The following is a 20,531-nucleotide window of genomic DNA, read 5'->3' on the forward strand; positions in this document are numbered from 1 at the left end:
CCCCTAGACAGTATATAAAGTAATGAAATATAGACAATTTATGCAATTATAACTGAACACTTTAATGTTTTCATACCTTTAAACATATTTAAAGGCAAAAACATGGCACCAGTTATTCTCGTGTCCAACAAAACATTCCTTTTTTGGGGATAAACAAAAAAAATAACGTAAGTTGTAATGTAACGATGAAAAAAAAAAAAACATAAATAAATTAAATTAAATTAAAAAAAAAAAATCAATAAAAAAAATCGATCTTTAGACATATGAATCGATTTTTAGGAATTAATATGAGAATCGATTTAGAATTGGGAAATCGATTTTTTCAACACAGGCCTATTGAGTACCTAGAAAAGCGCTATACAAATAAAATGTATTATTATTATTATTATTTATTATTAATCAGATCCAGCAGACCTTCCAGCTGATGTGTCAATCACGTCGCCTTGTGTTTCCTCATTAATACACAGATAAATCTCAACATACGAACAATATTAGCTCACATTCAACAAACTTTCTATGTGCCAAGAGTGTTTAAAAAAGTATTTGTGACCATCTTTCTCTCTTATCTTTGTGATGCGTGACGCCGTCTCCTCTCTTGGTTCCTGTCATGTTATTTTCAGCTCTCTCGACATGATACATCGGTTGCTGGTCCTGTCACTGAAACATGCTGTCTTTGTGGTTTTCTCAAGTGGTATTTTCTTAACATGAAGCTGTCAAAGTGAGGAGACGCAGCAGGGGGTGGCTTTTCCTCGCTGCTGGTTTCTTGACGTTGGTTTGGTGTACAAGAGCTCTGAAGACTCAGTTCAGTGAAATCAATCTTTCACTCCTTTTACGCCGCCTAACTGCTCTACAAGTCTTTTTTCAGATTCACTTAGAGGCGGCGTGAGAGATGAGGCCAGAGAAGAGAGAGAGCTGACAGGAGTTTCATAAGTGCACTGATGGTTGCACCTCACAGTGATCCATCAGTCTAATCAGCTGACAGGCCTCTGCAATATGTTTCTGCTGCAGCGGGAGTGACTGCCACTGGGAGCCCAGAGTCCGGCTTAAATATCAGCCATACATGCTCGCGGATAAATACAGCCTTCCCACCTTCATGCTGCAATTCACAAATTGATGTGTGCAGGCATCTCCCCTCCTTCCCCCGTCAGAGGAAACCCAGTGTTTTTCACAGTGAGACCTCTGCTGTTGGTGTAGATAAATACGGCCTCAACTTTGACTGTGGTTCTTCATAATTGCTGTGTTTCTGCTTGCGTGCTGCTTGTGGAAGATAGCAGGATTTGGCTGCTACTTTGCACATGTCCTTTCGAGGCTGTTTCAGGAGTGGCAGATCTGTCTTATTGCATGTCTAATTAGAGGAGGATATACACAGTATGTGTACTTTTATTATATGCTTGAGCCACTATAATTATTTCAACAATCAGTCATGTAACTGACAATAAATGACCTCTTGACTAAAGAAAACTGCCAGCTTGTTCAACTTCTCAGTTTCCACTTTAAATATTTACGGACATTAGTGCTTTAAAATATTACTACTTGTATGAGTTGATTTGAAAATGTATAAATAGATTTAGGCTCTGCTGGTTAGTGGAGCTCATCGTGACGTTTGGTATTTCTACCGTGTTGAATGATGTTCTTGCCTTTACATTTTTTTAGTCCATTAATGAATAATGTTTGGATGAAGAGGCGTGACTCACTCACAGCCTGAAAGTGAAGCTGTTGTGAAGGTTACATCTGGTGTTCACACAACTGGGGGAATTCACTTGAAAATGGAAAATTTGTGATCTGTTTCTGTTTCTGTTTCAGTTCATAAAACTGGTTTATGGTCTAAAGTGGCCGAGCAAAACTGAAAACCTTTAGAGCTGATGACATGGCTGCACACATTCATTTCCTCATTTGCTCTTGGGTCATCGCACATCTTCACCTGATTCACCAAACCTAAAACACATGACCATTTCTGGACGCTAACAAAAGCAGACAAGCCTCGATGTGTAAAGAGCAGTGTGGGCAGAGATCTTATTAGGACACGAGTGAAGGGTGAAGGTTGCAGACTAGTTTTGGTTTCATTTTTAAAACAGTGTTTTTAGGGCCTGATTTACTAAAGGTTTGCGTGTGTAAAAACGTGTGCAAACTTGACAGCACCCGCAAACCAAAGTGCCAGCTGATCTACTAACAGCGTGCAAAGAGGACTGCGCCTCTCAAATGCGCAAAATAGCACACGCAATTCATTTAGTACTTTTGCCCTGATGAATAATCAATATGGGGCGTACCCGCCAGAAATCGCTAAATACTGGGAGGGGAAGATGCAAATTGGTCCATTTACCACGCGCAATGAGATTTACCAAGCCTGAAAGTTATTGCGGGGATTGTGATTGTGTCTGTATTTAATACGTTCGAAAGGAAGGTGCTAATCTCCACATGCAAAAGGAGAAATATTTTATTTGAATGTTAAATCGAGTATTATTCAGCAAAAGGTTGCCACAGGAGGCACATTCATTTTTTTATTTGTGATAATAAATAAATCACGTGTTTTCATGGAGAAAAAAGTGTTTCTTATTGTGCGCCTATACTTGTTCTGCAGTCATACCCCGGTGTTGTGCCGTATTCAGCACCCCTGCCGTGAAAAGCACCCCCTCGTCTGACAAAAATGATATTCTCATTCCGTGTCACGTTCTGTTTAGCGTCCAGTTTTGTGTTAATGATTCATGTTTAAATGCGCTCATGGATTCCACAATAGTCATACTTTCCCACAATCACAGTCAAAGATAACAAAAATCGGGTAAATGGTTATTGATGTCATTAATTAATAGCCTGCTTACTGTGTTGTCTTCCATAATATTTGTAAATATATATAATATAAACTCCTAAGTATGTGTTTGTGTGAGTGTGTATATATAAATATATTGAAGTGTCAGTGTGTTGTTTTTTTTCTTGGTCTACTTATCATTGAATATATGAGGGGGTGCTTTTCACGGCAGGGGTGCTGAATACGGCACAACAATTTGCCTCTTCCACTAATATCTCTAACTCCAACTCGTCAAATTTCATTTTGCGCTTCCGACTATATCCTGCTTTCCATCCAGACTCTCCATGGCGCAAAGTTTGCGCCGCAAACCGTAAGACGCGCAACACCTCATTTAAATACTGCTGTTTGCACCTGTTATCAATTGCGCACGCAATCTTAGTTGATCACCCGCAAAACACAAAACAACAGCACGCGCAAACTTTTTCAGTGCACACGCAATTTAGTACTCTTTATTTAGGATCTTAGTAAATCGGACCCTAAGTGCGTAATGTCGAATAACATCCATAATACTTTTCGTCTCTCCCAGACCTCATTTTCAGGATTATTGTACGTTTTTAGATGTTAAAAGCCTGTTAATATAAGTTTGTACCTGTGTTTAAAAAAGGAAAAGAAAATTCCCCAGTTTGTTGCTGGTTTTTGTCTCTCATCTTGTTGCCACACCACTGCATTTCAGGTTTTTTTTTTTTTTTTTTTTTTTTTTTTTAATTGTTTATATGTGAAGGGAGGAGTCTCATTCCTGAACTTAAAATATGTAAAGATGAAGTCTGGTTTTCACCGAGAAGTTCGCTTGACTCCCTGCCAAACTACAACAGTTTTTCCCTCGAGGGCCAAAACGGCAGCAGGCTCAAAATCTTAACTGTTAGTTTCAGCGACACCTCGGGAGCGAAAGCTCTCGCGGGAATCTGTGGTATTTTAAGGTATACTTGTTCGACTCAAAAATATCTTCACATAGGTTTGAAATCATAGTTGTAATTTTTACTATTACTGATGCAACGTTAGATAAGAAAAAGTGGGGACGGTATAGAAAATGTGAAGTTGAAGTTCAGTGACATTCTCTTTGATTTAAACCAACCATCCAGTCAGTTAATCTGACGGAAACTGGCATTGTTGGCCCTCACGTGTGAAGATCCAAGTCACTTGTTGTTGATAAACTCAGACCTGATGATTTGCATTCTAGTTTCAACATGGCATAAATCTAAAGGGTATCCAATCAGATTAGAAGATCCTCAAAGAGGATAGAGGGGGTTCTTAATATGCTGAATAGTATTCACCATCGCCATCAAAGCTGCAGCAGCTGAGCCTTCTCGCTCTCTCTCTTTCTCTCCCTGATGAAATGAAGTGCTCCAGGTTACTGGATAGAAAATATTTTCAAAATCCAACAGAAAAGGTATTATAGTATATCCACCTTTATGCACCAGATTATTGAGCCTTAACCTTGTTCTCTGCAAGGGGCATCGAGAACAGCACGTTTTCATTCACATTGAACTTTAAATAAAGTTTTTGTGCTTTTGCCCGTGAAAACAAGCTCAAGTCATGCGTCAAATATTTCTCTGCTGAAACGGGTAAAATATATCAGAGGCTGCTGTTTGTGTGCTCTACTGGCTTTAATTGTAGTCTTTCTTAGCTTGATGTGACCAGACATGTTCATCAGGATAATGCTGTTTCCAAACATTTACTGTAGTTATGTTGGTTCTCCTCAGCTTACTGTATTTGTACCTTGCACGTGTGACAAAGAGCTATGTAAACATCCGTACTGAAGGCATGGCATGGGGGGGTCACTGTGCCGTGATGCAGTTAATGACCAATAGAGAACAAAACCTGATTTCTCTGCTTGAGCCGGTCCAGCTAAGAATGGGCTGATCCTGACTACCAGATCAATCCATCCTCAAAACATTTGAGTAAAGCCTGAATTATGGTTCTGCTTTAAACCACGCCGTCGTCGTGACGCCGTCGTGAACCCTTCGGACTTCTCCGTTACTCCATTTCGCCGTGGTGCAGTACCCCCTGCGACCGCTAATTCGCATCGTTTCCTGAATGGTTTATCCAACTTTTTCCGGTCACAGTGAATCAAAGAGATAAGGACAACTATTGTGCAAAAAACCAAAACAAAAAAAATCAAACATACAAAAGAGCACTGAAAGTTCATGACTGCTTCAAAACCGGAAACCGTAAATGCGTTGCTTCCAAGCGAACCAATCACAGCCCTCTCGTCTGCGTGTGGTCTGCGTCGCCTCGACGCATAGTTACAATTTTCGGGAGGTGCGCGTCAGTGAAGGCATCAGTGACGGCGTCAGTGACGGCGTCAGTGACGGCGTGTGGTACGCGTCGACGCAAACCACACGCCGTAGGCACGGCGTCGTTTTGACGCAGAACCATAACTCAAGCTTAAAGGCTGAAATAAGCTTCTGCGTCACACCAACGCAGAGCACACGCCGTCACCGTGACGCCGTCGTGAACCCTTCTGACTTCTCCGTCTCTCCATTTCGTCGCGGTGCAGTACCCCCCGCGGCCGCTAGTTAGCGATCTTTTTCTGAATGGTTTATCCGACTTTTTCCGGTCACAGTAAATCAAAGAAATAAGGACAACTATTGTGCAAAAAACAAAAACAAAAAAAATCACACATAAACGAAGAAAAGAGCCCTGGAAGTTCACTACTGATTCAAACCGTAAACCGGAAATGCGTTGCTTCCAAGCGAACCAATCACAGCCCTCTCGTCTGCGTGTGGTCTGCATCGCCTCGACGCGTAGTTACAATTTTCGGGAGGTACAGGTCAGTGACTGCGCAGGTGACGGCGTGTCCTCTGTGTCGATCCAAACCACATGCCGTAGGCACGGCGCCATTTTGACGCAGAAGCATAATTCAGCCTTAAGTCTGCACTACAATAAAAGTCCTTTATCCCACCATATATGTATATAAGTATAAACATTTGTATCAAAATAATTTTCAAGTTTGAGATAGTCTATCTTGCAGATTAAAGGGTATATCTTGAAAATACTTGTTTTCATAAACTGTTTTCATGTGTTGTGTTAAAAAACAAAGGAAAGAGCCTAAGCAGCTAAGAGTCTTCTCTAACTTGAGCAGCAGCTCCTTCACGTTGCACCTGCTGTTACAGTTACAGTACATCAACAAGAAACAACTTATCTTCCATCTCATGTAACCTCACTTGCACCTTCATATTGACAAGACAGCTGATACCATTCGATGTCAACAAAGACCGCCTCTTGCATAAGTGCAAAAAATACGAGTGCCAGGGAGAAGCAGCCTGTGGTGTCCAGTGGCAAGAATCATCACTCTTCTTTCAACCGCAGAGAGGCTCGGAGCCTGCTGGGCACGGGGCTGCAGCCCTGATACCCATCATAACCCCCGTGTCTTCAGATCTGCGTCATACCTGTCGCTGTATTTGCTCATGAAATAGTACATGCATTTACGTTTTATGTTTTTACGTTACGTTTGTTTATGAAATAGTACATGCATTTGTCAACTAGAGCAGTGTCTCCCAACCTGGGGTCCGTGCACCCCCTGGGGGGGCGCCAGAGATCTCTGGGGGATGCGCGAAACTTCGTAATAACACACATAATGGAATACAGTAATCACTGGTATTTGGCGGGGGTTACGTTCCAAAAAGAACCCATGATAGGTGAAATCCGCAAAGAAAGCAACCTTTTTTCTTTTTTTTTTTAATTATTATACAAGGCTTCAAATAGCAAAGATCAGCCCGCCCCACTGCGACCCGAGTGATTGGATTTGAACGGGAGAAAATGAAAGATGATTATGAAAAAAAAAAAATACAATAAGTACAGTAGGACAGAATGTCTGTCTTTGAATAATTTTTGTGTTTTCTGTACACTGGTGACCAACACAGGAAATTATTTTATTACTTATTACTTATTATTATATAATTATTCAACAGTTAATCATACTACTACTCCGACAGGTTGTTAAAGGAAAAATGTTTTTGCTCTGATATTAAAAGAGACATTTTTCAGAAATATTTTTATGTCCTTGCAATTATTTTTTGTGCATATTTTATACATTGGTGACACAAAATGAAGGTGAGAAAAACAAAATTGAAAATATATAATTAATGTTCATTTTTTCAATTAAAGATTTGTAATGAATCACTTTGCTTTTTTTGTGCTAGTACGTACGGGTCGGGGGGCCCGGCTGGTCTTAAACACAAGTAGGGGGGGCTCCAAGGAAAACAGGTTGGGAACCACTGAACTAGAAGTTAGATTATTGTAACTCCTTGTTATCAGGCTGTACCAGCAAGACGCTAAAGACTTTCCAGCTGGTTCAAAATACCGCAGCTCCTGTGCTAACAAGAACTGGGAAAAGAGACCATATCACCCGAATATTAGCTTCCTTACATTGGCTCCCTGTAAAAGCCAGGATAGAGTTTAAACTCTTTCTCCTCAACTGTAAAGCCCTGAATGGTCCGGCTCCATCCTACCTCAAAGAACTCCTAGTTCCCTACTATCCTGCTGGATCACTGCGCTCACAGAATGCAGGACTACTTGTGATTCCTACAGTCTCCAAAAGCAGAATGGGAGACAGAGCCTTCAAATTTCAGGCCTCTCTAACCTCTGGAATAATCTTCCAGTCTTGGTCCGAGAGGCGGACACAGTCTCTGCCTTTAAGAGTCGGCTTAAAACCTTTCCTCTATGAAAAATCCTATGCTTTACGGTGTTTTTGGGAGGTTTTACTGTTCTTCTGTTTCTCCGATGCTGATGTTTTTTGATGCTTCTGTTTTATTTTATGATGTGTGATATCTGATCACTTTTATCACTGATGCTGATCCCTTTCTGATGCTTATGTTTTAGAATAGAATAGAAGAATAGAATATAACTGTATTAATCCCACAGAGGAGAAATTTGCTTGTGCAGTAGCAAACATACACACTCTCAACAAATTTACAAATGCACACAAAGTATGAAAGGTATATAAAAAAAAGTATATCCTAAAAAGAAAAAAAAGAAAATTAACCAATAAATAGCTAAATAATTAAAAAAAAGAGCAATATAAAAAAAGAGCAATGTACAAAAGAAATACTAATCAGAATACTAAACCCGAAAAAACGAATAATATATACATGTGTGCAAAAATGTGAGTGAGGTATTAAGAGGGAGAAGATACATTTTTGATACATTATTTTATGATGTGTTATATCCGATCACTTTTATCTCTGTTTTTCGTGTTGTGAAGTGTCATGTGATGACCTTTGTCATGATTTTTCTTCTTTCTTCTCTATAATAATGCTATGGCATTTCACAGCTGTCACAGGCTATCGCTGCAGTGGCTTGTTGCATTATTGGATGCAGTAGGAGCGGTAGACTGATCAGTTCTTTCTTTTCTTCTTTTTAGCGGTCGCTACAGGGGATCGTGTTGTTGTGCATGTTGATTTCCTGTGGGTTTTTACGACCAGCGCCATGACAACACTGGCTTGAGACTCCTTAACAGCTGGGTTTTGCCTTGTGGCGGTGGGGTTCAGTTTCCTGCTCAGGGATACCTGAATATATGAGCTCCAGCATACTAGTCTCCTGGAAGTATTGCACCATCCAGGTACCTTTCACATGCTGCCGATTGTGCAGCACTGCAGATTGCATCCTTTTTTTTAACTTCTGCACTGCTGTGTTATGTTGGCCAAACATTTCTAAAGGATGTTTTGCTTAACGTTTTGTTTGTGTGTCGAAATTTGCTAGATTTTGCAGGGTTTGGGTCCTGAATTTTGTAGTTAGAGCAATTTTTACACTTAATTGGGCATGAAATTCCTGCTGTACAAGGATTAACAGCTGCGTTGGAAAAAGTCTGGCTTTTTTTCCCCCATATGTGTACATAATAAGAAGATAGCGAGTCAGCTGTGACTCCAAAGCATCACTCTGATAAACAACAAAGCTCCATCAAGCTGAAGCTCTGTTGCTGCTGTTTGTGGCGACTGCCAGCTGTTGCTCCCGTCTTGTCTGCAGCGACTCTCAGTGGCTCATTTGCTTCTGTCTTGGAGCCAGATTTGCACCGTAGTCACTCCAGACCTATCTGTGTTCAAGGCTTGATGAGAGACATCAACAGTATTATCTCTGTATTTTGGATTTTTTTGTTCCCCGTGGTTGCTGTTCCGTCAAACCTCAACAGATTGACTTTTAAGTCTCTTTTGCACACACTGTGAGTTAATGACACATAATGCTGCTGGTTGAGCACAGTAGGACCAGTTTGTCAGTCTTATAATCCAACAGTTGCAACACATCACACAGTTTTAAAAGTAAATCGCTGCTCAGCGCAGGAACACATTTTGAAATGTGTTGCTTTTCCTTAGTTGCTCTTGTTACTTGTGCATGAATTACTGGCATCAATGTGAAATGATGATTAGACATGATGTCTAATCTGTCCGAACTCTTCGTTCTCGCAAAAAAAAAAAAAAAATCGTAGCAGCACCTCAAGGGATTTTTAACTTTATATAAGTGTATATTTTCATCCTTCACTGAAGCCCTGGACTGATGTGATGCCAGTTGAGTGTTAATGGATTCTGCTTTTATAGAAAGAGAGAGCTTTCATTTGTTTAACAGACCAGCAACAGACTTTGTCAAACTGCATTAAACATGCTGTGTCATGGTTTCGTGACTGTTTCTGTGGTTTTTTGTGTAATCTGTGACATTAAGGCTCTTATCAAAGGTGATGTGTTGCATAAGGACATGAAATCAGACTGGATTGCTCAAGACTGTGCTAGTTTGAACAATCTTTTTAAGGAAACTAGAACCAGGGGGTTTTCTGATGGGACCTAACGAGGCTTGGCAGTTGTTCTTGCTGCAGGTGAGATGCAAGGCCCTATTTAGAGTTCTCTTGGATCTCATTTAAACCACTGAAGTTTCAGGCTGTCTTTTGCTCGTACCTTCCTTTTTAAATGTGGTGCTTGTTCGCAAAATAGTTTTAGTACATAGAATATTTTCTCCAAGGATTATGCGAACACTCTTTTGTTAAAGCAGATCCCAGACAGCACATTTTCAATCATTAGACTGGCTGATGCAGCAGACGAAATCAGCCAGGGCTCTGGTGGGAACCAGTTTTTATTCTTCCTGGGTTTATGTTCTGTCTGCAGAATTGATCTTTCAATCTCAGCTTCTTCATGCACAAACACTGAGCACTTGGAGGGGAATCTGAGGGTATGTGAAGCCTCCCAGGGTTCACTGCAGTGTCCCCAGCATCTGTGTCACAATGAATGCTGTTTAACTTATGTTTGACTTAGGAAAAGTTTAATTATTTTCTTTTTGCTGGATGCTTCACTGAATATAAATGTAGCAGTCTCTTAATAAACAACCCTACCTATACATGCCCCACGATCAAGCTTATTTTAGGTTTAAAATGTGGCCAGTTTGGATGTTTAGCTCTTTACTCAAATCATTCGGATGTGTAAACTGAGTCCATTCACAAAAAATCAATCAAAACATCCCAGTGGGAACTTGTACTGACTATTAACAGTTTTGCCCTTTCCCCAGCGATGATTATTACCAGTAGCTGTCTCACAATTCAATTGGAAAAATAGGAGAAGAAAAAAATAGGAAGGGTTAGAAGTTAAAAAGTTGACCCAACTTTGGAGCTCAGAAGTTAAAAAGAAACACTTAACTATAGTGGCAGTCTCAGATTAAAAAAAAAAAAAAGAAAAAGAAAATCCTGAGGGCTGAAAGCCATTTGGTCTGTACTTACTGGCAGCATGTCCTCTGTTTCGATTTGTTATCGAGGCCCAGCTGAGGCCTGGAGAGCAACAGCGCTGCTTCAGGGGGTCCCTCTATATTTACACTTAACTGTTGTGCCTTCAATTGTCAATAACCTCCCACTGCAATCATTTTGTTCCCCTGTTCCAACCTTGCAGACAGAACACAAACGTTGACACTTTTAATTGTGACTTGATTACCCTTTAAGGCTTTTTCTTCCGTTTATTTTTTTCATTTTTTATTGCTAGTCAGCATTTGTGATGACCCGAATCTCTGTCCACTAGGGATGGGCGGTATGGACCAAAAAATGTATCACGATAATTTCTGGCATTTATCCCGATAACGATAAAAATTACAATAAAAAAAATACCAACTCCACCTTTTTAACTATAAATCTATCACCACATTCAGTCTTTGGAGCCCCCAAAACACTGCTCTAAAAGATACTAAATACTACTAAACTACACCAATTAAATTGAATTAATAAAAACCAATGAAATGAGTCCACCTGTACTGCAAAACTGTAATGACTCAGATCCGCCAGGTTTGTTACACAAAAACGTATCAACGGGAATTTATCTTTCTTTCTTTCTTTCTTTCTTTCTTTCTTTCTTTCTTTCTTTCTTTCTTTCTTTCTTTCTTTCTTTCTTTCTTTCTTTCTTTCTTTCTTTCTTTCTTTCTTTCTTTCATTCTTTCTTTCTTTCTTTCTTTCTCTCATATCTTTCTTTCTTTCTGGCTCATTTCCTTCCTTCCTTCCTTCCTTCCTTCCTTCCTTCTCCCTTCCTTCTTCCTTCTCCCTCCCTTCCTTCCTTCCTTTCTTCCTTTCTTCTTCCTTCTCCCTTCCTTCCTTCCTTCCTTCCTTCCTTCCTTCCTTCCTTCCTTCCTTCCTTCCTTCCTTCCTTCCTTCCTTCCTTCCTTCCTTCCTTCCTTCCTTCCTTCCTTCTTCCTTCTCCCTCCCTTCCTTCCTTCCTTTCTTCCTTCCTTCCTTCTCCCTTCCTTCTCCCTTCCTTCTTCCTTCCTTCCTTCATTCCTTCCTTCCTTCTCCCTCCCTTCCTTCCTTCCTTTCTTCCTTCCTTCCTTCTCCCTTCCTTCTCCCTTCCTTCTCCCTTCCTTCTTCCTTCCTTCCTTCATTCCTTCCTTCCTTCCTTCCTTCTCCCTTCCTTCCTTCCTTCCTTCCTTCCTTCCTTCCTTCCTTCCTTCCTTCCTTCCTTCCTTCCTTCCTTCCTTCCTTCCTTCCTTCCTTCCTTCCTTCCTTCCTTCCTTCCTTCCTTCCTTCCATAAATTAGCTTTAGACAAAAACGTCACCAACAGGAATTTATCATTTTTACCACGAGATGACAAATTCTTACCGTGGGGAATTTTTTTGACGGTTTATCGTGAACAGTAAAATATCGCCCATTCCTACTGTCCAGACAAATATCAAGTACGGCAGCGGAAGATGCTTGCACCGCTTGTCATTACAGTTGAGGGGCGGGTTAGCCGACTGCACTACAACAGAGACACAGATTGACGCCTGAGCATGAACATGTTGCAACAACGCTCCGTCTAGTTTCATTATGTGCAGTTACCAGAAAAGACATGACTGAAGCTAATGACTTGTCGTTCAGTGGTGAGGTTATGTCAAAAGCAAGAGACGTATGAGGATTCCCCCCCACAAGCAACGTAGAAAAACCTGTTGATAAAAATAAAGTGAGTGCCTTGGGTGAAGATTACTGGAGGAATGAATTAATGTTATTTGTTAGTCCCATGAAAACCCTTTATTTTAAAGCGCCTGGTCCGTGTGTGTCTGATTCTCTCAGTGACATACTGTACATCCTTATTTTATTTTTCTTTGAGCACCACCATTTACAGATTGAGCTACACATCTATGTGTGGAGAGATGAAAGTCACTTTGATCTAAATTATTTTGAGGTTTCCTTTTTTGACTGTAGTTATTTTTCAAATTTAACTGGAGGCTGTGCTTTGATCAAAGCTTAGTTTCTGACATTGTCTAATTGAGTTTTGAATCTTTTTTTAGTTTCCTTTTTTTTTAAGCAAATAATCTCAGTGTGTCTGTGAGCATAAATAAAACACATCGGTATGATTGTGTAAAAGAGAAAAACAAAGACTTTTTCATAATGCAGAAGCCCTGAAGGGTGTTTGTTTGGTGCAGCGATATCTTCACTGTAGCAGGTTTCAAAACAAACCATACTATCTTATTTATGTGTTATGAATACTGCCATTGACCATGAATATAATACACAAGATAACTGACAAATCTTACCTACGGGTTTTTATGTATTATTATGATTAGGATTATTTTGCCTACACCATGCATGCAGTAATATTGCTAATCGAGCAACGTCCCTAACCAAATGTAGTTTCAGCAATGCGCCACCAGAGGGCGACAAAGTAACATAACTTTCTTCCTGATATCAACAAAGTTTTGTAGATTTAGTTTTTTAGTAGTAGCACAGATTATAGATTAATTGATTGGCATAGTTTCCAGATTCACAATAGAGTAGGCAGACTTTGGTTACTGGTGGTTTGTTACTTTTATTTACTGGAGATGAGGAACTTTGCAAACAAGATAATTTATCTCATGGTGAAACGTAACTTAAATATTGGAGACATCTAGTATTTAACTTGCACCAGTATTACAGTTAGTGGATTTTAGATATCAAAGTATATTTAAGATATCAAAGGATATCCTGATGAAGCTTTAAGCAGCTTTGTTTTTAATATTTGTTGTTGTTTAATGTTTATTTTTGCTATGACAGACGCTTTAATGTATTAAGTTTTTTCTAAAAAAAAATTAAATAAAATAAGGTGTTATACATGTGTGCTGCCATTGGAGGGCAGTGTCTGATTGGTGAGTTGTGACCTTATTTTTAACATGCTGATTTTTTTTTTTCTCCCATTAAAAATAAATTAATAAAGAAACTGCCCAGCACATTTTTCTTCTGTTCTCCCACCCTTCCTCCAGATTACATGATCATCCATCCAGTTAATTGGCTCTTAAGAACATGTTTCACTTTCAAAATGAAAAGCATTGCTCTGCCAAGAGAAGGAAGATTAATGGTTGCACTTTTTTTTCTTAAGTTGTTTACAGGAAAGTGTCATCCAGCATTTCTTTTCACTCCCCAGCCTCTCAAAGCGTCTAACACAGCTCCTTTCTCTGTTTTCATAGAAATGTCTGTAGTAGCAAGTGCCACAAACAGTTTTATTCATCATTTGTCTACACTTTCCCTCAGTTTACGAGTGGGCGGGCTCTGTTTCTTTTTCTTCTTCTTTTGTAATTCAGCCATCTCGGCCTATTCAGTCACACAGTCATTCCTTCTTCTCTTAAAGTCTTTGGGCGTGTCAGATGTTGAGATATTGCCTTCGTGACCTCTTGCACCTCTGCACCTGACTCCTGCAGCTGTTGGTTAGACGCCTGCAACTGGGACGACCTGCAACCCACAAACTCCTCAAAAGATTGCCGTGTAACTTGCAGAGCTTTTATGAAACAATATCCTCCCACCACAGTAATCGGGAAAAGCTGGGCTTGGCTGTTTGGTTGTAGGCGTGCGGGACAGTAAAGGAGCATGATTTGAAACCCAACAGGATAGGCTTGTTATGATTTCTCTCCAAGGTTTTGAGTAATGCAGTTGCACCTACAATAACATAAGTGGGTGACCCCAGAGGAGACACTCCCTGTGAAACAGATGAAAATATGACTTCTCCCAACAATGTGCCTCCTTTTGGAGGAAGACCTAATGATGTTATGAAACATTACAATACAGAGTATTAAACTTCTCGAAATACATGTCGCTGAATTATACATTTGACACTAACTGAAACATGAATATATTAAATTGCCAAACTTCCAATTCATTACCTCAGTAGCTCAGTTCACTACCCAGACAGAAAACTGTCCTCAATTTGTCTGCTACAGTATGCCTTCCACTGGTGTCCCTCAGTTCTTGTTTGGCATTGATCGCCCCAGTTCAAAAATGGATTGCCGGGGTTTTGTCAAATCAATATCCAATCAGGGTGTAAAAAAAAAACCTCACTCATGAAATGGTTTCCCATCCCCCAATGTGCAGTTTGCTTTGAGTTTTGAAGAATAGTGGAGACTAAAACATAGTTTTCTTCAGGCTGATTTGAGGAATTTCTATCAGTTGGGGGTGTGTCTGAAGGGTGAAGGTCAACCCCGGAGGCTTAACTGACAGAGGGAGGGTGCAGGTGACGGCTCCTGTAAACGGGTGTTGATGGCTGTGAGAAGTTATGCTGCAGGTTAGGGCTGGGCGATATGGACCAAAAGTCATATCTCGATATTTCCTAGCTGAATGGCGATACTCGATATATATCGATATTTTTTCTGTGCCATAATTGGGGTTTCCCCCAAAGCATTATAGCATAGCATCTCTGTTAGCTTAATTTTTTTCTGAGGCAAAGAAAAAAACAGTCAGTTTTAATACAAAGCCTCGTGCCAAATGTCACACAGGTACCTTTATTAACAGAGGTCTGCACAATATCAAAATGTATAAAACAAATGAAATAAAAATAAACTGCCTGCATATATATGGAGCCAAATCAGGGCCAAAAGTTTTGCTAATTTGAAAATAAAATTTGAACCTGAAATTTTTTTTTTACAGTTTCAGTTTTATTTTTTTCAGTATCAGATCTTTTTTTCAGTTTCAAATCTTTTTATTTCAGTTTCAAATCTTTTTTTCAGTTTTAAATCTTTTTTTTTCAGTTTCACGTCTTTTTTGTGACACATTTCTGTTTGAAAGGCTGTTTTAGACCGTACTTGGCACCAATCGCAGTATAAAAGCAATAAACTATGCCAGACTGTACAGTTCAACAGCCACACTTTAAAGTTTGACATTTCCCACTTCTACATACTACCAAGTACGGTCTAAAACAGCCTTTCAAACAGAAATGTGTCACTAATATCAGTTTTTTCCACTGCCAATCACGTGAATATAGTGTATATACAGTGTTGATTCATACTTCTACTGATAACTTCTGCAACCTACGTTTCCTGAAGGCAACATGACGGAGGAACGTCCCCCGCCTTCTCTGTTCTGCTGTCACTCATGATGCCACGCCCCTCTCAGTTGATGCCACGCCCCCCACGCCAGATCCGGGCCAAAAGTCTGAACCTGAAAAAAAAATTTGTAACTGAAAAAAAAAGAAGTGAAACTGAAAAAAAAAGATGTGAAACTGAAAAAAAAAGACGTGAAACTGAAAAAAAAAGATTTAAAACTGAAAAAAAGATTTGAAACTGAAATAAAAAGATTTGAAACTGAAAAAAAGATCTGATACTGAAAAAAATAAAACTGAAACTGTAAAAAAAAAATTTCAGGTTCAAATTTTATTTTCAAATTAGCAAAACTTTTGGCCCTGATTTGGCTCCATACATATATAGAATAAAAATGCTTCTTGAATGAAATAAAACAAATATCCCTTTCCTGCATAACAATTAAATTAAAATACACTGTGCAATTAATACAATGTAAACAGTAACAGGCAGACTTTTCCACTGAGGTTGAAAGTTGTGCAAATAACAAAACATTTGCGCAAATCTCAAATAAAACATGTAAACAGATATTGCATCTCTTTGAGCAAATTTCAAATAATTACAACAAGTCAACTACTGTACATTTTACAGATTTTGTGCCAGGAAAACTAACCTGTCAACACTGTCAGGTTTCAGCACACAAAGTCACTTTTTTGCCAGCGCGAGGGGTCAGCGTTGATGTACAGTCAATTTGTCACAAAATAAGCTATATCGATATAAACGATATTGTCTCGTACCATATCGCGTTTGAAAATATATCGATATATATTAAAATCTCGATATATCGCCCAGCCCTGCTGCAGGTGAAGCGGTGCCTGGCAGGAGGGCTACTGCATTAAAGAGAAAGCTCGGTCAATCAGTTTTACATTCACAGATGCCTCTTAAACTTTTATTTAAAAAAAAACAACAACCAACAAAACAAAAGACTGAAAAACAGAAGCCTGATAATAACCCTGTTCAGAAGATACATTGTCATCTCAGAGTTCTGAGGCATCCAGGATGGATCATCCCGGACTATCATGGATCATCACATATATTAGGCCCAGAAAAATCAGCATTCCTAATTGTTTCAGGGAAGACACGTCTTGTGTTCTCCCTGTTCTCCACACCAAAGATGAGAAAGACCCTGCAGGCTGTTACCAGCAACTAGTCCAATAGCTCTGCTGGTATGGGGTTGTATCAGTGCCCTTGAAAAAGGGTCATTTACCCTTCTGTGGCAGCATTAATGCAGAAAAGGACACTGAGATTTTAGAGCAACATCTGCTGCCTTCAAAGAGACCTTTTTCTCCAGGGACATCTGTGCTTTTTTTCAACAAAACAATGCAAAACTTCATTCTGGCCACACTCCAAAGACAGGCTGCAGGAAGATGAGGATACATGTACTGGACTGACCTACCTGCAGTCCTGACCTGTCCTAGATAGCGAATATGTGGACAATTTTTTAAAGAAAAATGCGTCAGTGTACTGCTGAAGATGTATTTGCAGGAAAAACTGACCAAAACAACAGCCGAAACTCTGAATTCCCTGATTCCATAACAGCCTTGAATGTAAATGTTGTGAGGAAGAATGGTCGTGTTAAAAAGTAGTTAAAGCTTTACTTAACTTGTACTTACAAATGCAGCAAAGTTAACACAAATAAATAAATAGCCCATGGTGGTTTCACACTAATTCCAAAGAAATAAAAGTCACATTGAAGTTAAGAATTCTTATTTGTTCACTTTGGTTCCATCTCTTTCTGATTCAGGTTTGTAGTTGAGTAGGCTGATGGCGTATCCAGAGTCAGGAAAGGGATGCAGTCCTTCCTCTGACATGCTGCAGAGGACCAGGGCGAGGACTCACACACACACAAACGTGGGTTTAAGCAGAAGAAACAAGGGATGCTGACCGTTTTGCAACTTTGTATGCTTAGAGGTCAAAGTGCTTACAGCATGTTATTTACATCTCTTGCATCCAAATATGATCATGGAAACTTCCCACACAAGCGAAAATCACTATTAATAACATGTCCAGATGTGCTGAGTGAAAAACTGCTACGCATGACTCCCTGTAGATGTGGGGCAATCCTGTTCTGTGTCAGCGTGTTTGCAAATTCGCCCCTGCTTGTCTGTGTACGCTGCATCTGCTGACTTGGATCAGACCCATTGATGAGACAGCAGTCAGGTTGACATTCTCAGGCTTTAATTAATCTATTTCCTTTACAATTCAGCAGCTACCATGATGCCTGACATGTCTATCGTTGTGTCTGCACATAATGTTACACTTTCTTTTTCTTTAGATATTCTGTGCTGAGCAAAGCTTCTAGTCTCTAGTAGGGATGGGCGGTATGGACTAAAACATTTATCACAATCATTTCTGGCATTTATCCCGATAACGATAAAAACTCCACCTTTTTAACAATAAATCTATCACCACATTCAGTCTTTGGAGCCCCCAAATCACTGCTCTAAAAGAATACTAAATACTACTAAACTACACCAATTAAATTGAATTAATAAAAACCAATTAAATGAGTCCAACTGTACTGCAAAACTGTAATGACTCAGATCCGTTACACAAAAACCTCATCAACGGGAATTTATCTTTCTTTCTGGCTCATTTCCTTCCTTCCTTCCTTCCTTCCTTCCTTCCTTCCTTCCTTCCTTCCTTCCTTCCTTCCTTCCTTCCTTCCTTCCTTCCTTCCTTCCTTCCTTCCTTCCTTCCTTCCTTCCTTCCTTCCTTCCTTCCTTCCTTCCTTCCTTCCTTCCTTCCTTCCTTCCTTCACGTACGTTGTGCGTGGATTTAACGCAGAACCATAATTCAGGCTTCACACAAAAACGTCATTAATGGGAATTTATCATTTTTACCGCGAGATGACAAATTCTTACCGTGGGGAATTTTTTTGACGGTATAACGTGAACGGTAAAATATCGCCCATTCCTAGTCTCTAGTCATTTTGTTGTTTTCCTTGTACAGAACATACGTAACTGATTAAGCAAATTATTCAGTTTACCATTAAACCAAAGAAAACAAAAGTGATTAATTCATTTCATTAGCTTAATTTAAAAGCACTTATTTAACCTGACTGGACATGTGGGCACTGGGCAGTAACAGGATATTTGAGCTTCAGAAGTTTGTGTTTAATCATCTTTGTTTGGTTTCCTCCAGCCTGAAGTTGATGATATTTGACAGTTCACAGCACATAGTCTATTTGTACTTTCTACCTCAGAGTATCTGTCGCCCAAAACAATTTGAGTCTAATGAACAAATTTACATGTAATTGTAAGGTGCCCTCATGTAATATATACTTCATGATCAATGAGTGTCTTTGGGGTAAACAGACACGGTTCATTTCTCAAGTTTTCTCATTATGGAGTCTGAAATGGTTCTGGAGCCACAGACACCCACATTTACATGGACGTCCTCTGCCTCCAACTCTCTCGTCTTCTGTCTTGGTCTGTCAGTCTTCTAGCTGACCCACTTCTGTTGGTCATCTTTTCTATAATCAGTTGCATCAAAGGGAGAGAGGCTGTGCAGCCCCGTCTCTCTGCTCACGCTAGCAGCTATGTTTGCCTGGGGACGAGGGGAACTGGAGCTTCACAGATCCTGCACTGCGCTTTATTACGTTGCCAGTCAAACGCTGCACTTCTCCCCATCTTTACGTTGATTTAGAATGACAGTCGTTTTTTCTGTCATTCAAAATGCTGCAATTTTAGGTGTGGCTTTTTTTTTTCTTTGCCTGTTAAAATCTTTAATGGATGAATCCCCAATGCCCATCAGAGGGGTTGCGTTTGGGACATTGTGGTTTTTATTGAATGTTTGCTTCTATATTGAGCCAGTTTTCACTCTTCTCTCCCACCCGCTGCAAAGGAACTTTCCATGGGACTATTGGTTTTATCAGAAGTAGGCCAGAGAAGGAGCCTGGCCCTCTGGCAGGCCTACTGAGCATGCTCCAGTGTGCTGAAGGCTAGATAGTGCATCAGAACCTTGTTTTACATATATGATCGCCTCATTTTTCACTCTCTTATGTGGGTCTGTCGCCGCCCCGATTCCCAGTGCTACTGAGAGCATCGCTAACCTGCCTGTGTACTAGGAATGGGCGATATTTTACTGTTCACGATATACCGTTAAAAATTCCCCACGGTAAGAATTTGTCATCTCGGGGTAAAAACGATAAATTCCCGTTGACGTTTTTGTGTAAAGCCTGATTTATGGTTCTGCGTTAAATCGACGCAGAGCCTAGGGCGTAGGGTACGCGGCGACACGCACCGTACAGCGTGGGTGGTAGGCAAAAATCAGCCTTAACAAACATGGCGGAAGGCGGATCTGAGAGCGAGGAGCTTGTTGTTAAACGAGGCTCCAGCTCCATTATCTGGAACTGGTTTGGATTTAAAAAGAGTGACGAGGAGCAAACATCATCTATTATATGCAGAGTCTGCAAAAAAACAGTGAGTGCAAAGGATGGCAATACAAGTAATTTATTATATATTTTACATTATATATTATTATATATAACAGCAGCTGCTGAGGTCTCCACCAGAGTGGTGTAATAATTGGTGTAGTTTAGTAGCATTTAGTATTCTTTTAGAGCAGTGTTTTGGGGGCTCCAAAGACTGAATGTGGTGATAGATTTATAGTTAAAAAGATGGAGTTGAATTGGTATTTTTTTTATCGTTATCGGGATAAATGCCAGAAATTATTGTGATAAATCTTTTAGTCCATACTGCCCATCCCTACTGTGTACCCATGAACAATAATAAACCTGGGATTCAAGCGCATCCTTTCACTTTCGGTACTTACAGAAGAGGCTGGTGGTTGGAGGAGGATCACTGGTAGTAGAAGTAGCTCATAAGTAAATACTGTGTCATTTTAGCTCTGATTTCTTAATAAGAAAGACAAATTAACTGTTGAAGGTTGATTTGTTATATTCATTAGATATGAACACTGGATTTCAGGTGTGCCAGGAGAAATCTTTGACCATTTCAGCACTTTGAGTCATTTATA

At 39.8% G+C, this 20,531-nt stretch overlaps 1 protein-coding gene across 7 annotated transcripts in view; it reads left to right on the forward strand.

Annotated features, from left to right (window-relative positions):
* Positions 1–20,531, forward strand: part of LOC133443766 (pleckstrin homology domain-containing family A member 5-like) — a 112,492-nt gene that overhangs the window by 19,589 nt on the left and 72,372 nt on the right. Inside the window, exon 1 of one of the 7 annotated variants that reach the window (XM_061720969.1) lies at positions 8,237–8,363. The exons of the other annotated variants lie outside the window; for them this stretch is intronic. The gene's annotated coding sequence lies outside the window, so the exon portion shown is untranslated. Of the gene's footprint in view, positions 1–8,236; positions 8,364–20,531 lie in introns of those variants that run through there. 7 annotated transcript variants of the gene reach the window in all.

Source organism: Cololabis saira, chromosome 5 (genome assembly GCF_033807715.1).
Source record: "Cololabis saira isolate AMF1-May2022 chromosome 5, fColSai1.1, whole genome shotgun sequence".
Lineage (NCBI taxonomy): Eukaryota > Metazoa > Chordata > Actinopteri > Beloniformes > Belonidae > Cololabis > Cololabis saira.